Source organism: Stegodyphus dumicola, chromosome 9 (assembly GCF_044657685.1).
Source record: "Stegodyphus dumicola isolate Sdum_Otavi_A_Nest chromosome 9, ASM4465768v1".
Taxonomy (NCBI): Eukaryota; Metazoa; Arthropoda; class Arachnida; order Araneae; family Eresidae; genus Stegodyphus; species Stegodyphus dumicola.
Window position 1 is genome coordinate 30,903,761 of NC_140776.1, and position 23,623 is coordinate 30,927,383.

A 23,623-nucleotide genomic window follows, 5' to 3' on the forward strand; every position below is an offset into this window, starting at 1 on the left:
TTTCACCAGGTCACAAATTTTTCAGTGAGCCATCAAATTTTCATTTGAATGCAGACAACAGAAAATGCTCATAAGTAATGTCTGATAAATAGACTTATCCAGCACAAGTTTTAAACTATTCTTAGTGTATACAGAATTTGGCTATTACTGATGTAATTGATTGCTATAACCAGAAGTGTGTTTATCTGTTACTTGAAATGCCAGAGTGGAGAATAAAGTGATTAACTTGATAGTAATCACCTTTCTATTATCTTCCATAACTAACAATAAAGTTTAAAATGAAAAGAGTGTAAGCGATACAAAACAACACGAAGAAGCAAAAGTTACTTGAAAGGAAACGTCACTTTCGCCAATCTGAGCGATAACTGATTCTTGTTTGGCTTTCAGCCTGTTTACCAAGTGAAGATGGTAACCCTATTTCGCGAATCTCAGAACCGTTCCACCAAACGTTTTGTTTCAGCAACAAATATCGTATGTGAGAGGGGTTTTACAGTCATGTGCAAAAGTTTAAGACCACACATGGAAAAATCAGATTTATTGGAATTCCGCCACAAAAACATATGTTATAAATGAAAAAAATAGACTTACAAGGTTATTGAAGTATAGTCAGTATTTTGTCGGACCTCCTTTATTTTTTTGTCACTGCTGCAATCCTTTTAGGCATGCTATGAACAAGAGACTGGCAGTAAGCTTGAGAAATCTCTGTACACTACACATGCTTTATTGCTCGAACAAGTTCTGTAGCAGTGGATGGTAGCTTCCCCGAGACTTTATTTTTCACAATACACCACAGATTCTCTATGGTATTCAAATCTGGGCTGTTACCTGGCCAATCAAGCACCTGGATTTGAGTAGTCCTCAGATAGTCCTTAACATTCTTTGCCCTGTGACATGGAGCCCCATCATGCAAGAAAATTGAGTATCTGTGAACATCTAAGTGAAACTTCAACTTGTCACGTAACAAATTAAGGTACCGACTGCCGTTCATCATGGTTTTAGGTGGCAGGAAATATACAGCAGCAGTAGCAGATGCAGACATTGCACCCCATATCATCTGGCTTGGAGGGTGTTTCACTGTTGGAATCATATATCTGTCATCATATCTCTTTTCAAATGGGTGGCGAATACATTTAGCACGTACAGAAAATTGTTGCACACTTGGACTCATCGGAAAATAACACTGTAGTCCACTGTTGTTCGGTCCAATTCTGATATTGTCTGGCGAAAGTCAGTCGTTCCTTTTTCATACTTTGAGTAAGTCGAGGTTTCCTTGCAGTTTATAGGAAAATAAACCATTTTTAGTCAAAGTCTTGAAATAGTACTTGAACTAATGTTGGGACCCTTTGAAGCCAGAGCAGTTCTAATTTTATTGCAGGATGTTGTTGAACATTGAGTGATCATCTTTTTATCACAGATCATCACATGGAAAAGTGCTTGTCACATGCACAAGTTTTTCTTGAGCGACCGCTTCTCTTAACATCCGTATAATTTCCTGAAATTTTGAATTTACTGATAGATTGATGCACGCTTTGCTGACATTTACCTTCAAACTTATTTCACATTCAGAAAAGCCAACTTCATGCAGGGCCTCTATTTTTTCCCATTTTTCAACAGTAAGTAAGTGAAGGTTTTTTACCCATTACAAGAATTATAAAACAGCACTGTGTATGTAAAATCCAATAATGAATTACTGATAAATGAGACCATGTTCTATTTAGAGCAGTAGAAAGCGTTTGATGAAATCAAAGCATGAGATCACGCAATCACAAGCGAAAATGGAGCAATCTGTTAAAATAAAGGAAAACGGCTACTGGTCTTAAATCTTTGCACATGACTGTATTATTACAGCTATAGTATCAAAATTAAAGTCTGAATTTTTGATTGTTGTAAAAAAAAAAAAAAGGTTTCTAATTCTGCAATTGTAGTAGGATCTGCAAAGCAAAAGCATATTTGATACTTGACTTCTATAGTGGTTTTGGCACGAGAAAATGGCACTAGTGCAATTCAGGCTTAAGAATACAAAATTTCAAAATTAGGCAAAGCTGCAACCTTACTTTGGCATAATTTTAATTGCTATTAATGCAAAACTTTCTAATTAATGGAATTTGTGAAGATATATGAAGAAACAGTAACAAATGAAGATGATATACCAGAAGTTTTCCACAGCAATGATAATGCCCCAATCAGTAATCAACTAATGGATAGAAAACTTTGTACTACTGTTTTAACTTCAGAAAATGCCACTACTAGTAGGATAAAAGTGACTAAAAGATTTTTGAGAATGAAAAGATTTCAAATGACAATTTGGTAGTAATTTTTGACACAGTGATTAAAGGACTTGAGCAATGGAACTTTGTAACTGAACAAGAAATTATGTCCATCCATAAAATTAAAGAAAAAAATGTTTAATAAAACAAATAAATATTGAGCTTTCCTTTTACATGTGTCATCTTACTAAATTTAAGCTGATTTTGAACTTTGTATTGTTACTGTCTCAAATAAATATTTGGACACCTTTGATTTCTAAAACTAATGACAAAAGTTTTTAATATATGAAGCTTTTCTTCAGCAATATATTGATTACATTGACATCTACTAGTATATGTCATACAGTCAAAAGTCAATCCGGACTCGTCGGGACTTCAGCGATTCCGGATTATTGATTTTTCCAGATTATAGATCATCAGTTTAAATCTCGTAAGATGACATGCAGAAATTATAAAATTAAAAATATGAAACCATAATTTATGAAATAAAGAACAATTATAATTTAAAGGGTATCAAAATTTACAAAAAAAAGCTTAATATTTATTTGTTTACTTTATTAAACATTTCTTTCAATGTAAGTTGTTTAAGTTGCTTCGTTTTATGTGATAATACTTTCTCTTCAATTCTATAAACAGACATGATTTCTTGTTCAGTTACAAAGTTCCGCTGTTCAAGTCTCGTTAATTGCTGTGCCGAGAATACCGACTAACTTGTCAATCGAAACTTTTTTGTTTTCACTAACCTTTCTGTCACATTCTTCATGTCTTTATCCATTTTTTGCAGCAATTCCACTTTTTGTTTGATGGACATCGAAACATACTTTCATTTTGTATGATCCTTTGGGGAGCTCCAGAATCGGAAATTCTATTTGACATAATCAAAAGTTCAAGTTTACTTTTATAAAATTGCTCTTACAGTCTGCAAAAAATAATAAGCCGGATCCAATTCGAAGATTAAGGAACAACGCAATCATCAACATTAACTGAAATATATAATTAGATAATTTTAGCTTATACCGTCCGTTATACATAAAAAGCGCACGCGAAAACGTTTTCTGCACTTGCGCACACGCATAGGCGCAGTCGTAAAAGGTCTTATGCGCATGTGTCAACGCGGCGCATGCACAGAAAGTTTTTAGCTTTGAGGTCCGGATTATGGGTGCCCGAATTAACGACTTTTGACTGTATTTATTGGCTTAGTCATATATTCTGATACTCATACATCTCAATACATTTTCAGCAGTCACAGTATTATAAACTTTATACGTTTAAAGATTCTGCAGTCTAACAGACAGAACTTTAATGCTAATTATCAACTACTAATGTTGATTTTTTAAGATTGTACAACAGATTAGTTGCCCATTTTATTCAGAAAAAGCTTATAAGTGATTCTTTTCCACAAAAAAAATACATAAAAATTCCACAGCCTAGTACTGCCAGGCTAAAATCAAGTGCTCAAACACACATTATCATATAAGGAATTCATATTTCCATATAGTAATTATTGGTAAAATAAATTGTTACAGCTGAAATTCAATTATTTACCTTGCCAAATCTAATTTCTATTGTAGCTAACCAGTCCTTATAGAAACTAGCTTTGTAAAGATGAAACTATTTGTAAAACATTTATTAAAAATTTCAAGTATTTCAATTTAGTAATATGTCAAACATATTTCTGATACTGTTAAATATTCTTATTACTGCATATTTCAACTAGGTATGAAACATTTAATACCACCAAAGTCCCAGAAATGCAGGCTTGATTCATAAGTAATATGGACATGATCTGAACTGACAAAAACAATGCAAAGCAAGATCCTTCATGCACTGCTCTTCAAACCTGAAATTAAACAGAAAGTAACTTTCAGTTTATGATTTTATACAATGTAAATGTTGAGAAAATTCCGTGACAAACTATGATAAATAGATTTTTAATTTTAGGCAACATAAATTATAAAATTAGCTTTATTTATATTTTTTATTAAAACAAATTTATTCCTAAAACTATAAAATATTTTGAGGTTTAAAAAATTTTTTTTTCCAAGCATTTGAATTCAATAAAGAATAATTGCTAAAAAATGATAACTAAATCAAAAGAATTAAAGAAATAAATCCAAGCAACAGTACAGAATCAATAAATGTCCTCTACTTAAGCAACATTACTTCTGCCAATCACACTTGGATGAATCAATAAATGGTATCAAGGTCAAACAGAGTGCAACTTCTCCCTTACAGATCAATAAATAGTAAGAATAGACAACAAATAAAACATTCATGTAAAAGAATTAGAAAAATCTTTCACTGAGTAACATATTGTCTTTTCAGAAACAGCAAATTCCACCATGACTTCAATTTTAATAATACTATAAAAGGAGAAATATACCACATATTTCACATTCAAGTCTGACTCAGACTAGAATATCTTTTAAAACAGCAATCTTTTTTTTTTTTTTTTTTTTTTTTAAACATTTAACTTAAAAACAAATATGAGAAATGGGGGTATTCTCAGTATTTACAGGAATAATTAATCACAGTTTTAATTATCCTTAAAATTAAACGAATCAAATATATTTAAATCATAATTACTATTTAATTATAGTTTTAAACGTATATCTCTAGCAGTATAAATTAACAACTAATTTTACTAGCTACATTAAATCAAGTTTTATTTTTCAGAAAAGGGGGGCTATATTCTAACAAATAATGATTCGCATTATCATGATTGTCTAGCTCTTCAAATCATTATTAAAATCATCTAAAGAAAATTTATAACTTTGAAAAATCTTGCATTTATTCCTAATCAATAACACAAAGAAATGTAATAGATCAACATTCGAAACTCACAGCAAATCAAAAACAGAGAATAAGCATGGTCAAAGAGACCTAGACATCTAATATAAATCACTGAACACCTAAGAAAAGTACAACGGAAAAAGTGTACTGCATGCACTGTCTGAAGTGAGTAGCTAAACACCTTTAAATTCCAAAAGTTCTAGAAAAATGAGTGTATTAGCTAGTTTTTCATTTCATTTTTTTTACTTCTAAAATATTTTTCCCAAGATAAAACTTTAGATCTAAAATATCTTGAGAGAGAAATTATGTTACAAATGTTTTCCAATGCTAATGAAATAATATCTATATCATATCCAATATATAAGTTTATGGCATTTTGTATCACAGCAAACAATAGCCATTGAGAAGCATAATATAAAAAAATTAATTTTTGAACTTACAGAGTCATTTCATTTCCAGTGCTTACATTATTCTGTATATTTGAACTATTACTATTTATACTAATATACAAAATTATATTAGTACTCATTTAATTTTGTATATTAGTATAAATAGTTATCACACACACAGTTAACATTTAAAAATTCATTCTGAACTCTCAGAATGAGTTTTCTTAGAATTTATGTATTTCAACATTCTGTTACAATACCATTAGAAATTCATATGTTATTTTTTAATGTATGAGACTATGAAAATGCTGAAATGGTAATTTAAAATGTTTAATAATTTCTGAAATTATAAAAATTATTATAAGCATGGTAGAATTAAAAAAGAACAGATTTAATCTGCAGTACTGGACACATTGGCTGCATGAAAAGATAAAATTTCTATACCAGTCTTTAAAAAAATCTTATTTTAAGTAATAAGAGTTTAGTAAATGCTACTAAATATACTTATTTATTTAGTAAATGCTACTAAATATGTTGGTTTAATTATGGCAATGCATACAACAAGAGCTGTCTGCTTAAAGGGAGGGTTAGTTTGGACAATATTTTAAAAAAGAAATGGGCTTGTATTCACATTACAGTATATGGGAAAAATAATAAAAGCACTTCAACAATCAGCCCGTTCACCAGGAAAGTGATATTTGAAACATTCTAATTCAGCATGTTTGATTAGAATGAACATGGTGAAAACACATAGATGAATTTCAGAAAATAAACTAATTCCAGAAGTAAAACCAGGTAGTTCTACTCTTCAGGAAAATTAATTACAAATATAGCAAATTTTGTTAATAAAGGTATAAAGCTTTTTTTAATTTAATTTACATAAGTATAATGAACATTTTACTAGCTGGCATTTTTGCAGTAAGAGCACAATAAAAAAATAAATTTTTGAACTTACAGAGTCATTTCATTTCCAGTGCTTACATTATTGTCATAAAAATTTCAGTATTGTCAAAAAATATGGAATTATTTAATAGGCTAAGCTTTTAAGCTGACAATTCTAAAATTCATTCAAAATGTCAGTATATTTTTACTAAGCCATTGCACTATTAATAAAGTTAAAAATTTGTTTTGATTGCATAATATGTATTCTCATAGCATACTTCAATATTTGTGCTTCAGCCAAATACCTGTTGATACACTGCCAAACTTGCTACCTAGCTCTGTCTTGTGAGCATTAAGCAACCCTGAAAGCTGTTCCAGAAGAGCCCTAAAAGCTTTTCTTTTCTTAAGATCCTTTATTTTTTACTTTTTTCCTGGGAGGTGTTAAGGGCACTGGGAAATGGCCTTTTTTTAAATTATTATTTCAATGTCAACTTCAGACCAATTAAAATAAGCATGTATTTGCTTTGCATTCTTAGCCCAAAGGGCCAATTTGCCCAGAAGGGCTATTAATTTCATTTTGGCATTTGCAATGATTCACCATAAACTGTGTTTAACTTTTCAAATTTTAACACCAAATATTAGAGCCCTGCATTATATTTAATGAAATTAAGTGATGAAGAATCTGCACGAATGTATGTATGTTTCTCACACTGTGGAAAAAACCATGGTACCTAAAGACATCAAATTTTGAATAAAGTAGTCCTTCACTCGAATATGGGTATCTGGGAGCCCAAATTTTAAATTTGTTTTATTATCTCTTTCATATTTTCATACTTGCCAACCTATGACACTCAAAAATCAGGAGATGTTTTTAAGAAATCAGGAGATTTTTCACAATGTTATAAAGACTTTTTAAATGAGGAAAATATAGTTTTTAATAATGAATTAACTTTAAATAGTAACTAATTCTTAAATGCAAGGAACACAAAAATACCTTACACATAAAAAACATTTTTATTACTTGCATCGCTTAAGTAAACCAAAAAAAAAAAAAAAAAAAAAAAAAAAAAACACTTTTAATCAGTTTTCGTACAAATGGTATAAACAGTGGCAGATTTTGCTTTCTTTAAGAAAGAAACTTAATAATTTTGTTCATAGCAATTGCCACGTAGGCCTGCTTTCACTAATAAAAGTTTTCTAATGTGTCATCACTAATATTAGATCTAAATTTAGTCCTCGTTTTCGCAACAACACTGAAAATCCTCTCACACTCTGCATTACTATGGGGAACTGTCAAGATGGCCAACATAATTCTAGACAGTTCACTATATTTTAAAATTCCATCAGCATCTTTCAGTTTTCCAATTAAACTCCACTGGGTGTCAATCCTCACTGATTTTATAACTTCATCCAAGTTTTCTAATTGTAAATTGCTGTTATGCAGCTGTTGGACCTGTTTCAATTTTTCCTCATTTTTAGAACTCCTTTCAAGATAATAATAAATATCAACAATGTGTTCATCCACATTTATTGGTAAAGAAGCTTCCTTTTTCAGCTGCTAAATTTAAGAGGTGACAGGTGCACCTCATAATCTGCAAATCTGAATTTTCTTTTCCGAAGATGCTTGCAACACCAGTCTTCAAGCCTACCAATACTGGTGCATTATCGACACCAAGTGCTAAGCAATTATGCAGAGGGAGTGCATTTTCTTTTAAAGTTTTAATAATTAGCTGTGCTATATTAAAGCCTGTCAAATGTCCTTCTAAAGTGAAGACAGAAAGTAAACTGCACTCAATTTCTGAAGACTCTGGATTAAAAAAAGAAACAACAATTGGATACAGTTTTGAATCGGTATTATTGCTTCCATCCGTTGAGAGGCAGAACGGAGCTGTTTTAATGCAATCAATAACTGAAGATTTATTTTTCAAATCCATTTCTTTAACAATTGCACCTCTTTTGGTTCTTGCACTTAAGTATTTCTTAGCGATTTCATTATCGGTAAACATTTTTCTAAATAAAGCTGCAGCGTGATCCGATGCATTCAGTGACAGGTTGTGCTCCAGTAAAATGGCAGAGAACAAACATTCTGCATTAATAACTTTTTAATCCTTTGTTTCCGAAATTTTTTTTTTTTTTTTTTTTTTTTTTAAACTCATGTTGCCCTTGTGTTTTTGTGTAAGCACATGTTTGAGAACATCCGCCCTTCCACCATGCGAAATCGAAAAATCGTAACGACAGGCGGTACACGTCGCAAATTTGTTACATTTTCTTGAGGAAATAATGGAAGGAAAGTCAACTGTGTACAATTTTTGAAACGTACACGAGTATTTCACCTTTCTCGCAGACATAATAAAAGATGATAATTTCTAAAACTATTTCCCGAAGGCACGTGTACTCACACAACTCAGGACAAAATGACCGAAATAAACTAAAGAACATTCAAATAACAGCTTGTTTTGTCCTCATTGGCTAATATATGCCAGATGACATGCAGTGGAGCACGATGCCCATTGGAGAACTGGAGAAGGACGTTTCTGGATACGTATATGCTCTCACTCACAATACAGAAGTTATCTAATTCGCAAGGTTTTGTTTTAGATATAGTCTAGACGAAATTCATTTGCTTCGGACGTCCAAAATCACTTTTTTGTTCATATAACAAAGTATTAAGCCAAGTTCCATAAAAATCGTGAGTAATTTTAAGAATAAGAAAAAGTCGGGAGAAATATATTGTAAATCAGGTTGGCAGGAGAGCGGTCGAAAATCGGGAGAGTTGGCAAGTCTGTATTTTGTAAAACTTTAACGAATTTTTTGTTAACAAACTCAACGATTTCAAAGCGAGCAATAGCAACATTGTAAGGGGAAAAAAACATTTGTATGTCCAGCACGCGAGACTATATCAGAAATTCTGAAGATAAGACCTTTTATAATTATTTTGTGATATTGCTGTTGAATTGAATTGAATTTTATGGTTTAAGTGCGAAGAACATGATATTAAATAAACGCAGCACACAAAATGTTAAGAAAAGCCCCTTTGGGGGTAATATAAAATCTGAACACTTTCAGATTTTTTTTTTTTTTTTTTTTTTGTTCATCTTATGTTAATTTCTACAGGATTTTATTATGCTAAAAAACGAAGGAAAAGCAATCCATTATTTCCAATTCACAATTTTTTGGCAAATTACCATAACCCCAAAATTGTGAATGTTAAATTCTCGTGCAGTTACACTGTGTGTGACCAGAGTAGGCATTTTGTCACCCAGTGCAAACTCTGGAATGTTCTGGCAGCACCCCTGTGCATGAGACAGAAGATATACAATGGAAATGTAATGTCAACATCAGTCGACAGAATATTAGAATAAAAACTGTTCACAGATTCGAGGGAAGTTGCTTCTTTTTTAGTACAGTTCATATGGATACAGGAGCAAGCAGCACAGAATATAAGTCTGAGATGATTGCCAAACAAAACCTAAGAGATCTCAAAAATCCCATTTATCCCATTTCACTGATCTGCTCACATCAAAAATATATTTCTTCATCAAAAGACACTAATTTTTCTTGATATAGCAGTGGATATCGGTTAATATAAGTAACCGTAGTTCTTCCTCTGGCATGTTCCATTGCTAGTAAGGTCAGATTTTGAAATTACTCAGCATATTCTATACTTACAAACAGATAACTCTGTGTGAATATGTTAAATTAATTTCTGCTAATAAATATCGTCTTATTTAAGAGCACAGGATTTCTCCTAGATCTTAATATAAAAAAAAGGTTGAAGTTTTCAGACCTAATGCAGGTGACCTGCTACCTGTTAATTCAATCTAAGAGACTGGATTATTTTAATAGACTCTGAATTAACAAATACTATATATAGTTAAGCACTGCTGCATATTTCAAAGTATTCAGTCTTAAATTATTCTAACAGTTAGCCGAATTAACTAATTCAGGAAATTTTTTAACAGATTTCCCTCTTTTAACTTGAAAGTTGAGAAATAATTTGTGACTTTTAATCACATTTGCTTTCATGAAGCAGGCATAATAAGAACATAGAAATCTGTAAACTTTACTGAAGAACTTAAATGAATTTTTAGACACAGTCCATTACTTTGAGACAAAATGTCGTAAGCTAACATACAGTATTTATTGCAGGACATTCTGTTTGTATACTCAGGAGGATCCAAATATTTTATGAAATTATTTTGCTACCTAAAGCAGAAGATTTCAATTTTAATGTTCAATATTCTAGTTTTAGAAAATATATACTTTGTATAAAAAGATGATGAATATAAACATTAACGAAAAATACATTCTATAGCTTTTAATTTTATATATTTAAAATTTCATATTATGTTTAGAAGCTATCAATGTTGATCAGTTTTGTGAGACACAGCATACAGTACACAAATTCATCATTTAATATATTCACATGATTGGTAGTTTTATGTGCTGATCATGTGCATGTGTTTGAGGTTTTAAACTATATGCTGTAAAAAAAAAAAGGTACTATTCGGTTTCGATGGCCGTAAAAAATTGCAAAATTATTGTTGACGCCAATGCTGCCAAAAGTAATTGCGACAACCCTAACACAAGAAAGGAAGTATAATAGTAAATAACTAATATTGATGTTTTAATTTAGATGAAAAGTTAATTTCATATAATATTTCACTACTGAGTTATCGCTAAAGCATAATGTCATCTCGTTGGTTGTTCAAACATAATTTTCTATAATGAATGATGCCGTTTCTTTGAAAACATTCTCGGTAAAGTGCAGAATCGCCCACTTATTTGTTTGCTGCTTTTTACAAAGGTAAAAACAATTGGATTTTTGTCAATTTTCTTTTACATTTTAAGTGACAATAGGTCAATATGTACATAGATAAAGACAAGGGTGTGTGCAGTGCCATTTTTGTGCAATTATGGGATTTTTATTAAGTGAAAAGAAGTCGATGTGTACATGGATACCGAGTATGTGCAATTCTTAAAAATGCGTCAAGCAGTGGGTGATTCTGCACTTTACCCAAAATTCTATTGCAGAGTTTTCTTCATGGGCAGTTCCCAAATTGTTAAATCCATAGGATATCAAAAAAGGAATTAAAAATTAAACTAGTATTTCAATGGCATCTTAAGAAATATAGAACTATATAAACTTATGCAATCTGAAATCAGCGCTAGATTTGGCACGCTGTTAAATGGGCGTGTTTGCTAGATTTGGTGCTTTCACGCATACATTTTCGCTGCAATTTTTTTTACGGCCCTCAAAACTGAATAGTACCAAAAATAATTAATATATATACTTTTTACATTTATTATTTATATATATATACTTTTTACATTTATTACATTTATTATTTATATATATATACTTTTTACATTTATTATTTATATTATTAACTAATAATGCACTAATTTATATTATTAAATAAAAAAGCAAAGTTTTCTTTTCTTTATCCTCAAATTTTATCATTTAAAAATTGAGTGGAAAATATTACATGTTTATACCTGTTCTGAAGGAAGTGATAAAGCGGAAACTAAAAAGTATATATGAATATAAACTTCTACTATTAGTTACCATCTTTAATTATATATATATATATTAAATTTCTTCACTGCACATTATTACCCATTCTTCAGATTGCAAATAAAAAAAAAGTTGTTAAGCTCTGTGATGTAAACCTACCAGTTCTTACTACTAATAAAAGTCAGTATTAAATTTTAAAAGACACTGAAAGAGAAGGACATTGTAGAATGCAAGTTTAATGCCCAAAGCATTGTACTGTTAACTAACGATTGAACTCCTACAGATGTATACTTCCATTGTTATTAATAACTCCAAGAAACTAAATAATCATGTTTTTATATTACAGTCAAAAGTCTTTAATCCGGACTCGTCGGGACTTTGGCGATTCCGGATTATCGATTTTTCCAATTATAGATCATCAGTTTAAATCTGGTAAGATGGCATGCAGAAATTATAAAATTAAAAATATGAAACATAATTTATGAAATAAAGAGAAATTATGATCTAAAGGGTATCAAAATTTACAAAAAAAAAAAAGGCTTTATATTTCTTTGTTTACTTTATTAAACATTTCTTTCAACGTGCGCATTCGTAAAGCATACATTACGCATAGTCGAAATTAGAAAATTGCAACCAGAAAACTATTTGATGTGATATTTATAATGATGAGGAATTTGATTTAAATCATATCAAAGACAGAATACATCGAGATGAAATACTATACTACATTTAGTAAGAAATTATAAGCTGAATAAAATGAAAACATCCTATCTGAAGATAAGGATAGTGCTGACAGATCAACTTCCAGTTCATTGCACGCGGCGACATCCCCCCCCTGCAGAGCAGCGTGAAATTGATAAACAGATTTTGGGATGGTTAGAGAAACAAAGGATATGCCTTTATCCATTTTTTGCAGCAATACCACTTTTTGTTTGACAGACATCGAAACATACTTTCGCTTTGTAGATCCTTTACATATTAGTAAATGTACATCGGAAATTCTATTTGACATAATCGAAAGTTCAAGCTTACTTTTATAAAATTGCTCTAACAGTCTGCAAAAAAATAATAAGCTGGATCCAATTCGAAGATTAAGGAACAACGCAATCTGCAACATTAACTGAAATAGATAATTAAATAATTTTAGCTTAGCTTATACCGTCCGTTATACATGAAACGTGCATGCGCAAAAGTGTTACGCACATGCGTGAACGCATTATGCATTGATGCATGCGCAGAAAGTTTGTAGCTTTGAGGTCCAGATTATAGATCATTCCAGATTATGGGTGTCCGGATTAATGACTTTTGACTGTATAACCTTGCTAATCTTTTTTTTTTTTTTTTTTTCTTTTCTCAAAAGGAAGGAAGAACAATGTTCACTAAAATTTTAAAGAGTTGAGTATTTATTGTATTGAAATACACAATAATAAGTTGAAGATCGGAAACATTCAGACTTCACCGACCCCAGAAATTTATAGGTTTTAGATTAGTTTAAATACAATCAGATGAAATGTATGAACTAAAGCATTTATATATTTAATAGTTGTTTATGAAATAATGAAGTAGTTATGACCTTTTAAAGGAATAAAATTTAAACAGAAAGCTAAATATTTGTATTTAAACATTTCTTTCAATGTGGGTTTGGTTAAAGTGTTTTGTTTTCGGCTAACACTTGAATTTTACAAACAGATGTAATTTCTTACTCAATTACACAGTTCCATTGTTCAACTCCTGTAATTGCCATGCCTAGAATTCTTACTAAATTGTGAAATCAAATTGTTTCCATCTCAACAACCTCTTTGTTATTTTCTTCATTATCAGTAGTGATATTTTGTGGATTTAAGACAATGCTATACATATTTGACCATCTGTTAAATGCCTCGGACATTGTCACCACAATAGAAAACTCTTGTATCATCTTCAGTTATTATCACTTCTCCACATTTCTTCATGAATTATCATTAATTGGAAGATTTTACCTTTTACTTGTGATACCTGAAAAATTTCTAATTCATGAGCATCATTATGATATATTATTGCTGGCCATATATTATGCTTAAGTAATTTTGTAAATATCTGCCAGACATGTCCATACCCTTACAGTTCTCCATACAGCACATTTTTTACTAAAATATTTTTTTTTTTAAATACTTAAATGATCTTGCCACTTTTTAGAAAACTTAGCACAGATTTTAAAAAGGCTATTTTGCAGTTCAGCATTCACAGCACTTAAATACCCTTGGCAATGGGCATCCTTGGAATGATGTCTAATTTGGTGGAAAGACTAAGACATTATCTTACTAAAAGTGAAGTACGAGGCAAACAGTTGCCTGTGGAACAGGATAACTTTTCTATCATCCAGTAAACCAAATGAGCCTCAGGTATGAAATTATAATACTTTACTGTTATTGGAGAACCAGATTCAGAAAGGCATGCATGTGTGTATACACATGTGAACATAAATGTATGTATATATACATACATATATTTCTGAATCCAGTCCCGATAACAGAAGAGTACTGAAATTACTTTTAAATCAATCATTCAATACATTTGAATAGATTTGAACAATAGTTGGCAGGGAAAATATTTACTATTTAAATGTTAAAGTTTTTTTTTTCCTAATTATGAAAAGTTGTGCCTTCCTGCAACATTTGCTAAAATCATTAGTCTTATATTGGAATCGTTGACAACTGGGGACTTCTGTAAAGGTCGCCAAGGTGTTTCGGGACACGTATTGCTTAAAAAGATCATTACAAATTTGTTTTGGAAATAATGTTTCACTATTAATGAGTTCAATGAATTCAACTGCTTCAGTATTAGCTGAAGCTGTTTCGCATGAATTTTTAATTGCCTTGTATAGTTCAGCCATGGCAAATGCAATCTCAGTCTGCCAAAACATTGAGAAACATCCATAAGGGGCATTAATTACGTGCTACAGGGTGAGGAGGGGTTACATGAGAGTTCACTCATCGTCTTAAGTCCAGTGTCATGAAGTGATGCCGTTGTCAGTTGTTTTTTGCACATTTGTTTCATAGTTGCAGAAATAAACATGAAGATTCGCATTGATCTGTAACCCTAGAAACCAAAACGTATCATTTTTAAGTGAACAGTGTGTTATTCACTGTTTAACTTTTGAAAATAAGATCACTAAAAATAATGGAATATTTTTTAACAGAAGTAGTCTTTTTGTAGTTTAAAAAAACATGGTCACCAAGTTTCCATCCCATTTGAGAAGGATGTTCTCTGATAGCAGTTGATTTAGAGATTTGTTAATATTATGATTTTTTATACAAGAATTTTTTTCATCCTTTTTCTAATATAATTTTTCTCCAAAATCCAAATATATTTAATAAGGCATATAGATTTTACCATAAAAATAAATATAATGATTATTTATTATAATAGACTATAATTTTTTATCATAAAATTAATATAACTAATTAAAAAATTTCTTCATATTAGCCAAAGATAAAAAAGATATATAATGATTATTAATTGCAGTATAAATATTTTTATAAAGTTATTATAATCAATTTTAATTATTATATTTGAATTCATTGTAATAATAGTACTATAAATGAAAATTAAACATAATAATGTTAAAATATAATTAAATAATCACAGTAATTATTTCACAATAACAGTTATTTATTACCCTTTATCATAAAATTATGTACGAGGGCTATCCAGAAAGTAGATTACGTTTTGGAATAAAAAAATAAACAAAGTATAGGAAACAAATTTTATTATATACAGATGAAAGCCACACTCAAATACTACTTTTCTACATAGTCACCATACAAATTAAGGCATTTATCGTAGCGATGTACGAGCTTGGAAATTCCTTCGTCGAAAAATTCGGCCGCCTGCGCCTTCACCTCTTCTTGCCTTCCATCTTGCACAAAACTTGTGGTAACCAAGCTTTTCGCTGATGATTTCGTGCAACAAACTTCGCGAAATTTGTGGAAAACTCAAAGAAAGTTCCGTTATTGTGAAATTTCGATTTTCACGGACTTTAGCATCGACCTTTTTCGAGAAGTTCGGCGGTCACTATGCTGGGTCTCTGACTTCGATCTTCGTCGTGAACATTGGTTCGGCCATTTTGAAATATTATGACACACTGACGCACTCCACCTTCAGTGATAATGTTGTCCCCATACACTTCACGAAGCTGCCGATAGATTTCTATCGGTTTACAGTTTTTTGCAGTCAGAAACCTTATTACTGAGCGCACCTCGCAGGATTTTCAATTAACGCAGACATTTCAAACCGTCACAGTATCTGAACGGAGCACAGCACGAACCTCTCACTAGCACGGCTAGATGCAGACTGAGCTGCGCAACGCTCTGACCCCAAGATGGCCGCGCTAGCCCCGCCCCTAGCGGACACAGACGGAAACGTAATCTACTTCCTGGATGGCCCTCGTATATATAGCACAATTAAATTTTGAGAACATTCATACCTTTACTAATATATAAATAAATAAATGCAAAAATTAAACACAATGCAATCAAACAGTTAGTTACAAATTATATCAGCATATTATCTTAAATTACTTTAAAGTAATTTTCTGCTTCCATAAGTCTATGTTCTCTGACGCTATGTTTTAAAGGCAGTGAAAATAAACAGAGGGGGAAAAAAGAATGAATGATTTATGCCCATCCCCCTACTTCAAAAATAAATCATTCAGAATGGCAAAGCATGTTTGTGCTTATGGTCACAGCTGCCACAGTTAAACTGTACAAAGTTGATTTTTAAATTTGGTTATGCAACATTTCGAATATGTGCACTCAGTTTTTAAGTTCATTTCCTCATGAGGTTGAGCCATTAGCACTGGTTCCATCAATGGCACATTCTAGTTATGATGCCTCATTCTTTCAATCGTCACCCTATCATGATGATTACTTTTAGCATAACAAATTACTTTTCTGTTAATTCACTGGTCTCCTTGCAGATGGACATACCTTTATCCATTTTTGGCAGGCATTTCACTTTTTCTTAACATTTTGTTTTGCAGATCCAGAATCAGAAACTCTTTTTGACAAAATCAAGAATTTAAATTTAAATTTTGATAACATAGTGGTAATAATAACAGCCTTAAAAAGTTATTAGTTAGGTCAAAGTAGGAAATTAAGGAACGGTAAACTAGTAATGAGATCCAGCTTAACCCATATAATATAGCCCACACAGTTTTTTTTTCTCTCGCATTAGAGGCGATCCCGGAAGACCAAAGCCCCAAGGACTACCCTTAATTACAGTTACACATAGCAATCACACAATTGAGACAGACTTTCCAAGCCTAAGACAGACAAACCTTACAATACCTGCCCAGCCTCAATGGATCACTGTAGAAACACTGATTCTAGTTTCTGTGAAGGCAGTTAATCTCCTCCATACTGTCTACTCCTGACATATGAATGTTATGAGTTGCCAGCTCAGAAGAGTGCAATTTGATTAGTTAATTGTTCATTGTAATCTAGTTCTTTCTCTCCCTTCATCACTGCTATGCCAACCAAAGAAAAACAATATGAACAATATCCCAATCGAAACACTATGAACAATATCCCAATCGAAACACTATGAACAATATCCCAATCGAAACACTATGAACAATATCCCAATCCAAATAAATATGTCTTGAGGTTTCACTTATTGTTTATGACAGATAGAAAACTGCCAACTCCTTCTTACTCAAAGGTCAAAAGTATGGTCATGCCTAATGCCAATACAGAATTACTCAATGTATTGTCATGGGCCACTAGTCACAATTTCCTGAACAGAAGGTTGAAAGTGACATCTAGAAGTCTTAGTAGGGAGAAAAATCACTTTTAGGCACACATGCTGTTTCTTGAGTATTATATTCTCTTTTCCTATAGTTCGAAAGGGAAAAAAAATTAATTTTGGTTAATCTTTGGATTATGGTAACTTGGTGATTTTTTAGCGAAAATCTGGTGACCAACCCTGCTACAGCAACCTGCTAGTTTTTGTTTGGACGCCATTTTGTTTTCATAAAGTAAAGGCTTTTTTTTTTTTTTTAACTCACCATTTTTTTCCCAACAATCTGCTAGCCGAATTACGCTTATGCTAGAACTTTTGTGGAACAAAAGTGCTTAATCATGACGAAGATTAGGTACGAAATTGGGAGAAAGTGCAGAATCGCAAACTGCTTGCCACGTTTTTAAGAATTGCATATACATGGTATCCATGTACACATCGACCTATTTTCACTTAAAAAAAACATCACAGAATTGCACAAAAATGGCATTGTGCACACTCTTGACTTTATCCATGTACACTGCTAAATTCCTAGCTAGTAACCTTTATCGCCTTACCAATATGTCGCCAAACTACCTGTTACCATATTCCAAAGATTAGCCTTAATTTCTTATGGTTTGGGTGTCTGGATATTAGATACCTGGTTTTTGGAATTCATATTACACATGCAAAATATATAACAGAAAATTCTATGAATTGAGCATTCTACTAGCACACATCTTGAATTAAGATAGTCAATTGAATTTGTGCTAATAAATTAAAAGATTCTAAATTATATGCTCAAACAGCTATGAGAAAATTGTACACACAAATAGAAACAGTATTACATATAGGTAATCCCTTATTTCCAGCACTTTCACAAGTTTTAAAACATGAGAAAATTGTAGTACGGTAATCCTACATCCTGTTTCACTTTAACACTATTTTGCTCTAAGAGCATTCACTGCCATTGTCGAATACTTTAGACATAACAGCCAATACCTTACCATCATGATATATTAAAATAACTTACAGCATATAATTAACCATGTAACAAAGTTACATAACAAGAGAAATCATCAGCAGGATATTACTTAAAAAAAACGGGGTTTTTTATGCTTAGCTGAATGACTCGAGAAATATCAGGGAAAGTGCAGAATCCCCCAGCTTCGCACGTTTCTCAAGAATTGCACAAACTCAGTATCCAAGCACACTATGGCCTATTTTCACTGAAAAAAGCATCAGAGAATTGCACAAACTTTGGCATTGCACACTCCCTTGACTCTGCTCATGTACACATCAATATGCGCCATATAAGTGGGCATTTCTGCATCAATTTGAAAATATGTCAAAGAATTGCACAAACTTGGTATCTGTACACATCAACCTTTTTTTTTTTTTTTTTTTTCCCCAATGGCAGATTGTGAACAGTTACATTGTAACACAGTCCATTAATCTATACAAGGCCAGATGTGGTGGTCTCTTTATTATGGAGGCATCTAATAGGTGAGCCACCATAGCCTCCTATGAAGGGACGGACAGTTACAACCATGCCTTCTCCGGGATTCGAACCCAGGCCCTTCGGTATTGCAGTCGTGCTTCCTAACCACTATACTGTCTGGACAGCAAACATCGACCTATTTTCACTTAAAAAAACATCAGAGAGTTGAACAAACTTGGCATTGTGCACTCCCTTGACTTTGTCCATGTACACATCGATATGTGACATATAAGTGGGTGATTCTGCACTTTACCCAAAATACCTTTTCTTAATGAAGATCCTTTAACTGAATTAGCACAAAATATAAGAGAGAACACAGCAAGTGCTTTTCTGTATGAAAAACAATGTATATCTCTCACCTAAAAGCAAGCAGTTAAAAATAAGATTTTTTTTTTTTTTTTTTTTTGCAAGAAATATAGTTGAAATGCTACTGAAGAAAATTCAGAGAATGAGGTTATTTCACCAAAATATAAACTCTTCTGTTATCGTAAAAATTCTCTCCTGTTATTGGGAATGATTCAGAAATGTATGTATGTGTGCATGTGTATAAATATGAATGTGCATGTGTATATATATGAATGTGCATACATGTGTGTGCATACATATGCAAACATGATTACATTACATCCATATAAACACTGCTACTTAATAGTGGTTGATAAACAATGATGAAGGATATTATTTAATATTTTTCATCAATTACCATTTTAATAAACTTATTTTAGTTCAATTTTTTTTTTTTTTTAAACTTTTTGATTCACATAACAAGAATCTGCATGGCATAACACTACTTTGGTACCTAACAACTGTATTACATAACAACTACCTGTAAATTTAATTACATGCATTATTATTTTAATCACTTGGGAAAAGCTCAGTTAACTTTGAATACCTTCAAGATTATTAAAGCAATGATTAAAGCAATTATTAAATGAGAGGTTACTAAATGCATTCATTTATTACTAAGCATATACCCTCAAGATCACTATATACCACATTAAGTCTGTTGAATTCTCTCATCAAAGAATTACATTTAAACTTCTGAACAGCGCACACTCGGACACATTCCTTTACTTTCAAATTTTTTAATCAAATTTATTTTTCCGAAACTCTTTTTTGTTACTTTTAATACTATTAAATACTCTTAATTTACACAACAGAAGAATTATATAAATAAAAAGTATTTCTTTCTTTCATGTTCTCACACAAAAATTTGATATAGGATATGATTTGTAGTGCTTCAGCATGTATCATAGTCTGTTAGTTTGAAATAGGCACTTCAAAGCTTTTCCAATCACCCCTTTGCCATCATTAACATATATTACCAAACCTATACAAAAGTTATTTACTGCAGCTCATTTAAGACGGTAGTTCCAAGCCAACTTTAAATTATATTTTTTTCACAGAGTAAAACACACTACACAGAAATAAAGGAGAAAAAACAGTGTCTCTACTGTTTTTGTTACCATGGCTTTGAGGTAAGCCAGATAGGGATGGAATTACCCTGAAATCCTATTCGAAAGTAACAGACTTCAGTAACAACAAGTTACTTCAATTTCTTAATACTCCTTATTATTTTGCTATTTAATTCAATAAAGTAATAATTAGAAATATTTTTACTTAATTCAACAGAATCACTTTAAGTGACTGAAGCATGTCGATTTTTATTTTCTTAAATAAGTTGCTATACCTAAAATCATTATTTTGCAACTAATTATACTGAATATTTCTGGAGTTTTAATTTGATGCATAAAATTCTACTGTATCTGAATAACATAGCTGGTTTAATTATGATACTTTAATAATGCAAATAGTTTTAATATCAATAATTGATGAAAAATCTACACATGACGACATGTATTTTAATATATATTATTACAAGGCCACACGTACAAAAACAGGAAAAATTAAACATTTTTACATCTTTTATTAAATACGGAAGATGGAAATTTGAAGGATATATATGAAACAACACATGACGACATGTATTTTAATATATATTATTACAAGGCCACACGTACAAAAACAGGAAAAATTAAACATTTTTACATCTTTTATTAAATATGGAAGATGGAAATTTGAAGGATATATATGAAACATACTCGACTTTTCACAAATTACATAACTCGGAATACTTGATATATTTTGTTGTATCACTAAAATTTGTAGACTAATATAACACTAGTTTTACTAAAATCAAAAATATATGTTCTGAACAAAAATAATGTTATTGATTAACATATGGTAAAAATAAATGAAATTTAAAAATAATCATATCTATAACAAAAACTTTACGTACATGAAATAGATTTTACTAATACAACGTAAAATTTCTCAGAAACTTCCATACAGAATATTTTAAAGATATCATTTAAAGTAGTAGGATGCTAATAAATCATACTGAAGTAATATAAAAATACTGAATTAAGACTGAATAAATACGAAAAAACAAAGTAGTTATTTCGCTTGATATATTATGAATCAATAATATTTAATAAACTTTTTTAAATGATTGAAATATCTCAAAAAGTTATTTTCTTTGATAAATTTATTATGAAACAGTAATATTTAATAAATCATTTCAAAAGGCTGAAATATTTCATAAATATAGAGATCTGTAATGATCTACAGGCTATGAATATCATATTAAAAGTTACTGACCTTGAGGATTAACAACGGGAATTGCCCCGAAGGGATCTATACACAGCTTTCTCAACACATAAGGTTGACTTACTTTATTTTTATTGAAATATGCAGAAAATTTTAAATAAATATTTAAAAACTACAGAAATATTGGCAACATACATAAGAGGGCATACATCACTGACAGCACAAAATCAAATTTTATAAATTGCCACGAATACAAGTTTTAAGCGAAATGCTTTACTCACGTTAAGAATGAGAAACTAAATAACAAGAATTCCTACTGTCACTCTCACACGTACGCAACAAAAGTTGAAAATAATCAGACCGTTTCAAAATCTAAATAGGTCAGATAGAAACTCACTAAGATAACGGAGAGGAAGTTACAATACGTAAATAATAATAATAACAAACGTACGCTTCTAAAAAAATATGCATTCAATTTATACTAAACCATCCTACGCAAAATCAAGGTTAACACAGGTAATAAAATGCTGATATGCCAACATGGATAAATTGAAACAGCTGACAGCTACTGACGACCTCCACTAGCGAAAATTCATTTAATATCAAAAAATATTATAACGAACTGAAAGTTTTTTAATCACATATATACGTAAAATTCCCATGAATGTCAAACAGTCACACTTACTGTCGCTGACAGTCAGGTCTTTTTCACTTCAAAATTCATCTTTGTTTATTTAATTCCTCCGGAGTCCACACCAACAAACAAACCTGAACGTGAGTATTGACCTTCTGACATCGGTGCTTTCAGCGCCACAAACTACGAGATGAAACGAAACGAACATTCTCGCAAGTTAACTGTCATTCTTGAAAAGAAAATTTCATCTTTAAAACCGATCATTCGGAACAAGGACAAAATGATTTATTGGCATAGTATAAAAATTAATATTAAATTTAAAAAATAAAGCAATACTTAAAATGAATTTTTAATATCATATTTCATAATGCGAATTTTAACTGGTTATGAAGTCGATCCAGCTAACAGACTCTGAAATCAAAATTTGAAGAGAAAAAGATAGACTTACAGGATCCCATTTCCTTTTTACAAATCCTTGTGTTTACCTAAATTTCAAGTTCAAATTACAATGTTAAATACAAAGAACTAATTCTGTTTATAAATAGATACCTTAAAATGTTGACAAGTACAAGTAAAAGAAGCAAATGCTAACAAGTACACTGGTGTGCAAAACTTAAGCAAAAGGTGTTCTTTTTTGCATAACTTCATGAGAAATCATCTGAGAGTCATGAAATTCAGAATTAAGGGTATTTGAACAATGACGAAGGCATAATTGTTCTAAAAATGAATACAATGCATACAGTATAGAAACAAACAAAAACAGGCTTTACTGAACTCATAGTATCGTTACACGATTGTCTGTACAAGAGAAAGAACAACAATCAGGTGTTCCTTAATATGGGATATGCCCTCCCCTTACTGCAATGGTTGCTTTGAACGGTATCTCCATACTCAACACCAGATTGCCCAACAGATCTTGAGGTAAGAGTGCCAATTCCTCAATCAGCATCTGTTTCAGTTGCTGGATGTTCCCCGGAGGATGTAATCGCGTCACAAGCTTCTCCCCAAAGCATCCCACACATGTTCTACTGGGTTTAAATCCGGGAAACACGCTGGCCAATCCATTCGAGCGATATCTTCACTTTTCAGTAGCTTCTAAACAGGAAGCGTCCGGTGTGGCCGTGCATTGTCCTCCATAAAAACAAAGTCTGCTCCAATCGCACCTCGGAACAGAAGCACATGTGAAGGATCACCTCCTGACAATAGCGATCTCCGGTTACGGAACTTCTGTCGAAAACGTGGATCTCTGTCTGCCCGTTCAGCATAATGCCT

General features: G+C 31.5%; 1 protein-coding gene across 4 annotated transcripts in view; it reads right to left on the bottom strand.

Annotated features, from left to right (window-relative positions):
- Nucleotides 1–22,535, bottom strand: part of Oatp30B (Organic anion transporting polypeptide 30B) — a 104,409-nt gene extending 81,874 nt beyond the window's left edge. Inside the window, exons 1-2 of one of the 4 annotated variants that reach the window (XM_085823326.1) lie at nt 22,403–22,535; nt 4,003–4,107 (exon numbers count right to left, since the gene is read on the bottom strand). The gene's annotated coding sequence lies outside the window, so the exon portion shown is untranslated. Of the gene's footprint in view, nt 1–3,812; nt 3,971–4,002; nt 4,108–21,768; nt 22,067–22,168; nt 22,367–22,402 lie in introns of those variants that run through there. The other 3 variants (XM_085823328.1, XM_085823327.1, XM_085823329.1) reach the window with 3 other exon arrangements.
- Between the last annotated feature and the right edge of the window lie 1,088 nt (nt 22,536–23,623).